The sequence below is a fragment of the Solanum lycopersicum genome, chromosome 12, assembly GCF_036512215.1.
Source record: "Solanum lycopersicum chromosome 12, SLM_r2.1".
Classification (NCBI taxonomy): Eukaryota; Viridiplantae; Streptophyta; class Magnoliopsida; order Solanales; family Solanaceae; genus Solanum; species Solanum lycopersicum.
The window spans coordinates 51,058,014-51,066,283 of record NC_090811.1 but is presented as its reverse complement, the minus strand read 5'-3'; the positions used below and the strand labels follow the sequence as shown (position 1 = coordinate 51,066,283).

The 8,270-nt window shown below is 36.5% G+C and overlaps 1 pseudogene; it reads right to left on the bottom strand.

Annotated features, from left to right (window-relative positions):
• Positions 1–1,557: 1,557 nt before the first annotated feature.
• On the bottom strand, positions 1,558–7,899 carry LOC101267210 (protein PELPK1-like; annotated as a pseudogene).
• Positions 7,900–8,270: the final 371 nt, after the last annotated feature.

Sequence of the window (8,270 nt, the reverse complement as noted above, 5' to 3'; positions counted from 1 at the left end):
AGCGGTTTTACATGGAGATCTGGACAAAGAGATCTACATGGAGCAACCGAAAGGATTTGTGGTTCCAGGCAAGGAACACATGGTGTGCAAGCTCACCAGGAGCTTGTATGAACTAAAGCAAGCACCAAGGCAGTGGTACAACAAGTTTGACTCCTTCATGACCAAGAGTGGATTCTGCAAAACTGAAAAGGATCCTTGTTGTTACTTCAAGAAATACACTGATTCATGTCTTTCTACTCTTTTATGTGGATGATATGTTGATTGCAAGATCTAGTATGAGGGAGATTAACAATCTGAAGACAAAGTTGTATGCAGCATTTGAGATGAAAGATTTGGGTCCAACAAAACAGATTTTGGGGATGAAGATTTCTTGGTATAGATCTGCTGGCACTTTAAATCTATCTCAGGAATTGTACATTGAGAAGGTGCTGAGCAGATTCAAGGTTAATGATGCTAAACCCAGGGATACTCCATTCGCAAATCACTTTAAATTGTCAAAGGAGCAGTCACCCAAGACTGCCGAGGAGCGTGATCACATGGCACTTATTCCATATGCTTCAGTAGTTGGTAGTTTGATATATGTTATGGTATGCACTAGACCTGATATAGCACATGCAGTGAGAGTTGTTAGCAGGTACATGGCGAACCCTGGGAAAGAGCATTGGGAAGCTGTGAAGTGGCTTCTGAGATATCTGATAGGTACATCCAGTATTTCACTTTGTTTTGGCAAAGGCAAAGTGACTCTACAGGGTTTTGTGGATGCTGATCTTGGTGGGGATATTGACTCGAGCAAGAGTACATCCGGGTACATTTACACCGTAGGTAGAACAATAGTGAGTTTGATGTCCAGGCTTCAGAAGTGTGTTTCTCTTTCATCTATTGAAGCTGAGTATGTGGCAATAGCTGAAGCTGGGAAAGAGATCATATGGCTGGCAGATTATCTTGAGGAATTGGCCAAGAAGCTGAGCGAGAAGATTCTTTACTCAGATAGCCAGAGTGCCATACAGTTGGTGAAAAATCCAGTCTATCATTCGAAGACAAAGCACATCAGAAGGCTATACCATTTCACTCGCAGGGCAGTGGAGGATGGTGATATGTGCTTGGAGAAGATAGAGGGTGCAAAGAACCCGACAGACATGTTGACGAAATGTGTTGATGTTAGGAAAATGAGGTTATGCAAAACCTCGGTTAGTCTTCTGTAGTTGTTGCTATAGATGTTGCAGTGCGGTTAAGATGTTGATGATGAAGAGATTTTTTTTGAGAATGTATTTTTTTGATGAATGAGTCAGTCTCCAAGTGGGAGAATTGTTAAGTAGTGGAGCCTGATTAATTTTAGGCTTTCCTATTTATTCTCTATTTTAGGTTTTCCTATTTATTCTCTATTTTAGGTTTTCCTCTTTATTCTCTGTAACCAAAAATACTTTGTTTTATTAATATAAATATACCTCACCGCCATGGAAGTTTACTCACGGGGTGTTACCACGAAATATTAGATTTTCTCTTTCTCTCTCTAGATCTCATCTCTTTCTCTTGAAAGCTCTTGTGTTCTACATTCATCTAGTGTGTGTGCGTGAATTCGATCCTAACATTGTATTCTTCTTTAGATACTGAGGGCACCTTAACAACATATGACACCTTCTTGTAGTTGTCTTCTGAAACTGATGACTTCTTGTAGTAGTCATTTTTAGGAAAAATAAGCACCTTGTATTCATCCTTAGGCACTGAAGGCACCTTGGGAACATATAATACATTTTTGTAGTTATCTTTTGGATTTGATTGCTTCTAGTAGTAGTAATTCTTTGACAAAAAAGGCACATTGGATCCTTCTTTAGGCATTGAGAGCACCTTTGGAACAAATGACAATTTCTTATAGTTATCTTCTGGAACTACAGGCTTCTTGTAGTTTTCATTCCTTTGCAAAGAATAAACCTTGTATTCTTCTTCTTTAGGAACCGAGGGAACCTTTGGAATGTATGACACCTTTGGAATGTATGACACCTTTTCATAGTTATCTTCTGAAACCGATGGCTTCTTAAAGTAGTCAAATTTTGGCAAAAACGACTCCTTATATTCTGATTTATCCATCGAGGGTATCTCTGGAACATATGACGCCTTCTTGTAGTTGTCTTTTGAAATTGATGGATTCTTAAAGTAGTCAAATTTTGGCAAAAATGACTCTTTATATTTTGGTTTAGCCACCGAGGGTAGCTCTATAACATGTGACACTTTCTTGTAGTTATCTTCTGAAACTAATGGCTTCTTGTAGTAGTCATTTTATCGCAAACAAGACACCTTATATTCTTCTTTAGGCCTTGAGGGAACCTTTGGAACATATGACTGATGAGAAAATAAAAAGTTAGTTAGAAAAGTTAGTTAGAATTCAGTTAGGAAGAGAATCTTCTAGTTACAACTTCTTTACTTGTATATATATATGTACATATCTTGAATGTAAATAACAACACATTGAATAAAACTTTCTTCTTCTTTTCTTCAATCTTCTTCAATCACTGTTAATGGTGATCTCATCATGGTATCAGAGCACAGTGACTAATTCTGTGTCTAATATCTTCATAATTTGAAATCATCTCATCAGCTCTTCTATTTGCTGATAAAAGTTTGTTGCACGATCTAGTTATCATTCTATGATTAGATCGATCTCTGTTGTAATCTTGGAAAAAGAATCTCTAGTTGTCTTCGTCGAGTTTAAACTCGGTTAATTTCTGGAAATCTACTGGTGAATCAATGGTGATTCCAAGTGAAGGAGTTGTAAGTGAAGAAGTGCAGGGAGGACCTTCATCTTCTACTGAATCTGAACGAGTGGATCACAATCATCCCTTGTTCATTCACCCATCAGATACTCAAGGTTCAGTTCTTACCTCAATCCAACTTTTAGGATCTGAAAATTACTCTCTATGGAGTAAATCCTTGAAACTTGTACTTCTGGGAAAAAACAAGTTAGGATTCCTGTTAGGAACATGTAAAAAGGACATGTATCCTGCTTCACTGCATGATCGATGGGATAGGTGTAATGCCATTGTCTTGGGATGGATAATGAATTCTGTTTCTAAGGGTTTACTGAGTACAGTCATCTATGGATCTGATGCACACAGAGTTTGGGAAGATCTGCGTGAGAGGTTTGATAAGGTAAATGCATCCAGGGCTTACTTTCTACATAAAGAAATTGTTACACTATCTCAAGGTACTACTTCTGTATCAAGTTACTTTTCAAGACTTAGAGAACTGTGGGATGAGTTTGAAACTCTAATGCCTCCTCCTTCATGTGCTTGTGTTGAAGCAAAGTTGTATGCTGAACATTTTCAGTATCACAAACTTTGGCAATTCCTAATGGGACTAAATGATACCTATGCTCATGCTAAGAGTCAAATTCTGATGATAATTCCTGTTCCTAGTGTTAATCAAGCCTATGCTATGATCATTAATGTTGAAAGTCAAAGGTTGAATGGTATAAGTATTGGATCATCTCTGGCTAATTCACATTCAGAGGTTGCTCTTATGAGTAACAAAGTATCTCAAGGTCAATACTCTGGTGTAAATAGTCAAAATGGAAGCAATAGTGGTTATAGGCAGAGAAACTATAGTGATAGTAGACCTAATGGGAAGGCTCATCTGGTTTGTGATTTCTGTCATTTTAAAGGTCATACCAGGGAAACTTGTTATAAGCTCCATGGATACCCCAAGAGAAAAGGAATCACCTCTAATTCTTATGCCAACAATGCTACTGGAAGCAATCAAGGTAATGAGGTAAGAGCATTTGATAATCATGCTTCCTCTACTAATACTACTCCAACAGGCACACATGGTGGTGTATCATTGTTTACACCTGAGCAGTACTCACAGATCCTTCAAATGTTAAACAAAGTAAAAGATATAGAGTCTACTACTGCTAATGTGGCTACTACTGGCACTGCAGGTATGATAACATCCTTTATGTCTGATGTGGTTAACAGAAATTGGATAATTGATACTGGAGCTTCTAATCACATGGTTCATAATGCTAGTCTAATGACTCAATATAGAAATCTTGATGATAAGAGTAATATGCATGTCAATCTACCTACAGGAAGTCAAGCATCTATTAGTCATATTGGTGAATCCTTAGTACTTACAGATAAGACTGTAAATGGTGTGTTGTTTATTCCAGAATTCAAATACAACCTACTATCTGTATCTTAGTTAACCAAGCAACTGAAGTGTGCTGTGATATTTTTTCCTGACTTCTGTGTCTTTCAGGATCTCTCAAATGGGAAGGTCCTGGGGATTGGTAGAGAAGATCAAGGTCTATATCTGCTTCAGACTGGATTGGATACTTCAGCTGACATTGGTGGTTTTCAGGCTCATAATTCTACTACTGAAGTTCCTAATATAGACAAATCTAAGGTGACTAATGTTAGGTGTAACTCTCTATGTGATCTTTGGCATAAAAGACTTGGTCATGCTCCTCTTAAGGTACTCAGTAGAATAAAATGTTTACATTCTATATCTTTGGAAGATCATCATTGTATTGTATGTCCTCTTGCAAAACAATCTAGACTTCCATTTCCTGTTAGTATTACTACTTCTGTTGCTTCATTTGATATTGTACATGGAGATGTTTGGGGTCCTTATAGAGTTTCCAATCATGATGGCAAGAGGTATTTTCTTGCATTGGTGGATGATAAATCTAGATATACTTGGATTTCTTTGTTACATACTAAGTCTGATTGTCTTATAGTTCTGAAAGATTTCATAAGTATGGTGAAAACTCAATTTGGAGTCAATGTTAAGTGTATCAGGACAGATAATGGAACTGAGTTTGTTAACTCCCAAGTGTCTAGTCTGTTCAAGGAATGTGGAGTTATACATCAGAGTTCTTGTGTTTATACTCCTCAACAAAATGGAATTGTTGAGAGAAAACATAGGTCCATTCTTGATATGGCTAGGGCATTAAGGTTTCAAGCAAGTATTCCTTTGAAGTACTAGGGTTGTTGTGTGTCCACAGCAGTATATATCCTGAATAGACTGCCTTCTGTAGTACTGCAAAATAAGTCTCCTTTTGAAGTATTGTTTGGTAAAATACCCTCTCTTCAACATATGAAAGTCTTTGGATCCTTGTGCTATGCTACTACTCCCAAACATTTGGATAAGTTTTCTCCCAGAGCTATTCCTGCAATACACTTAGGCTATTCTTCATCAAAAAAGGGGTATATATTATATGACCTGAGTCCTCACTCCTTCTTTGTTAGCAGAGACACAGTGTTTAAAGAAGGTATATTTCCTTTTAAAGATCTTCAATCTTCTCTTTCTCCTGTGTTTCCTGTTCTACATTTTTTTGATGATTCTTCTAGTCCTTCTGAGTCTTTTACTACTTCAGATACCTCAGTCTCTACATCATCTTTAGGTGAGTCTCATTCACTTTCTGAGATAGGTGTATTAACAGAAAATCAACCTTCTCTAAGAAGATCTACCAGACTCTCAAAACCTCCCAGTTGGTTGGATAACTATGTTACTCCTAGTACTAAAAATGCATGCTTATATCCACTTTCCAACTATGTTTCTTATTCTAGACTGTCTCCTTCATATAGAATTTCTCTTGCTGCTTATTCTACAATTATTGAACCTAAGACATATAAAGAAGCTTGTTTGGATCCTCAATGGGTTAAGGCCATGCAGACAGAAATTACTGCACTAGAAGATAATTGTACTTGGACTATTGTTCCTCTTCCACATGATAAGACTCCTATTGGTTGCAAATGGGTGTATAAAGTGAAATATCATGCCTCAGGGGCTGTTGAGAGATATAAGGCAAGGCTAGTGGCCAAAGGGTATAGTCAGCAAGAAGGTCTAGATTACACTGAGACCTTCTCACCAGTAGCCAAGATGGTAACTGTGAGATCAGTGGTGGCCTTAGCTGCTTCTAATGGATGGTTTGTATTTCAAATGGATGTTCACAATGCCTTTCTTCAAGGATATCTTCTTGAAGAGGTGTATATGCAGATTCCAGATGGTTTTGCAATCCAGGGGAGAAGTCTATGGTTTGCAAATTACACAAATCCTTGTATGGTTTGAAGCAGGCACCAAGGCAGTGGAATCTAAAACTAACTCAAGCATTGAGTAGTATGGGATTTACACAATCTCATTATGATTATTCCTTGTTTACAAAGAAGGTGGAAAAGGAGTTGCTTGTTATTTTGGTATATGTTGATGATCTATTAGTAACTGGCAGTAGTTTACATCATATACAACAAGTTAGGAAAGATCTGCAAACAGGTTGAAGATGAAAGATCTTGGTGAGCTAAAATACTTTCTTGGGATTGAATTCTCTAGAACTAATGATGGTATCCTCATGAATCAGAGAAAATATGCTTTAGGACTTGTATCTGAACTAGGATTAACAGGTTGCAGACCTGCTTCTACTCCTCTAGAAACTAATCACAAGCTAACTTCTATTGAGTTTGATGAATGTTCAGGCAAAGTTAGTAATGCAGAAGATACAGTGTTAGATGACTTTGGAAAATATCAAAGGCTTATAGGGAGGTTGTTATATTTAACAATGACCAGGCCAGATATAGCCTTTGTAGTTCAAGTGTTAAGTCAGTTTATGCATTCACCTAAAACATCTCACATGGAAGCTACTATTCGAGTAGTGAAATATATCAAAGGAACAGCAGGACTTGGTCTGTTTATGCCAAGTAGTAAAAGTTCAGAATTAACAGCATATTGTGACTCAGATTGGGCTGCGTGTGTAGAGTCGAGAAGGTCTGTAACTGATATGTAGTAAAGTTTGGGAATGCTGCAATATCATGGAAAGCTAAGAATCAAAACATTGTATCCAGAAGTTCTGCAAAGGCAGAATTCAGGAGTATGGCTACAACAGTTGCAGAAATAGTTTGGCTGAAAGGCTTATTCAAGGAGTTGGAAACAGAGATCAGGCTGCCTATAAGGGTGTTTTGTGACAGCAAAGCTGCAATTCAGATAGCAGCTCATCCTATATTTCATGAGAGAACTAAACACTTCGATATAGATTGTCACTTTTTTAGAGAAAAGATTGTTGAAGGACTAATACAAACTCACTACATAAACACCAAAGACCAGCCAGCAGACTTACTCACCAAAGGACTTTGTAAACCTCTGCATGAAACTTTTATTAACAAGCTTGGAATGAAAAATATATTTTCTTATTCTAAGCTTGAGGGGGGAGTGATGAGAAAATAAAAAGTTAGTTAGAAAAGTTAGTTAGAATTCAGTTAGGAAGAGAATCTTCTAGTTACAACTTCTTTACTTGTATATATATATGTACATATCTTGAATGTAAATAACAACACATTGAATAAAACCTTCTTCTTCTTTTCTTCATTCTTCTTCAATCACTGTTAATGGTGATCTCATCAATGACACATTTTCATAGTTATCTTCTGAAACTGATGGTTTCTTAAAGTAGTCGAAATTTGGCAAAGATGACTCCTTGTATTCTGCCTTTGGAACATATATCACCTTCTTATAGTTATCTTCTGGAAGAAATGGCTTATTGAAATAGTTATTGTTTGGAAAAGACGACATTTTGTATTCTGATTTAGTCACCGAGGGTAGCTTGTACTTCTGTTTGAAGCCACTTTCTTATCGTTATCTTCTGAAACTAATGTCTTTTTGTAGTAATTATTCTTTGACAAAAATGACGTCTTATATTCATTATCAGGAATTGAGGGTACCTTGTAGTCTTCAGTTTTAGCAATTGTGGTTGGTACTTTGTTGTACGTTGAATCTGTTGATTCAAAAGAATATGATGAGTATGCCATAGTGCATGTCGTAATCAAGAAAAATGTCAAAGCACAAGCAAATTGCTTCTTCATTTGGCTTCCCATTGAGAAGACTTGGATTCTAAGCCTAGATATTGATTTCTTTTTCTTTTTCTTGTGATTTATAATGGATGTTTTAGGAGCTTATATATAACATAACTTAGAAGGTGATTAGATGAGTTTGATGCTCTCAAAATAACCCAAGTACATCTTGATTTTCTCATTGTTTGCTTAATGCTATTCCACTAAGGTTTGAGATAATGGGAAGCCATGAACAATTCATACACATTTGATTAACTCACTTATTTTTTAAAATCAAATCCAAAGTTTTATTGTTCATCATTTAATGTTACGTCAGTTCTGATTAAATAAAATTTTAAAGCTCAAATACATAATTTTCACATAACGAATTAAATATTGTTCATCATTTGATGTCATGATCAAAATCAGTTGGGTTCATTAGTTTGTTTTATAGTA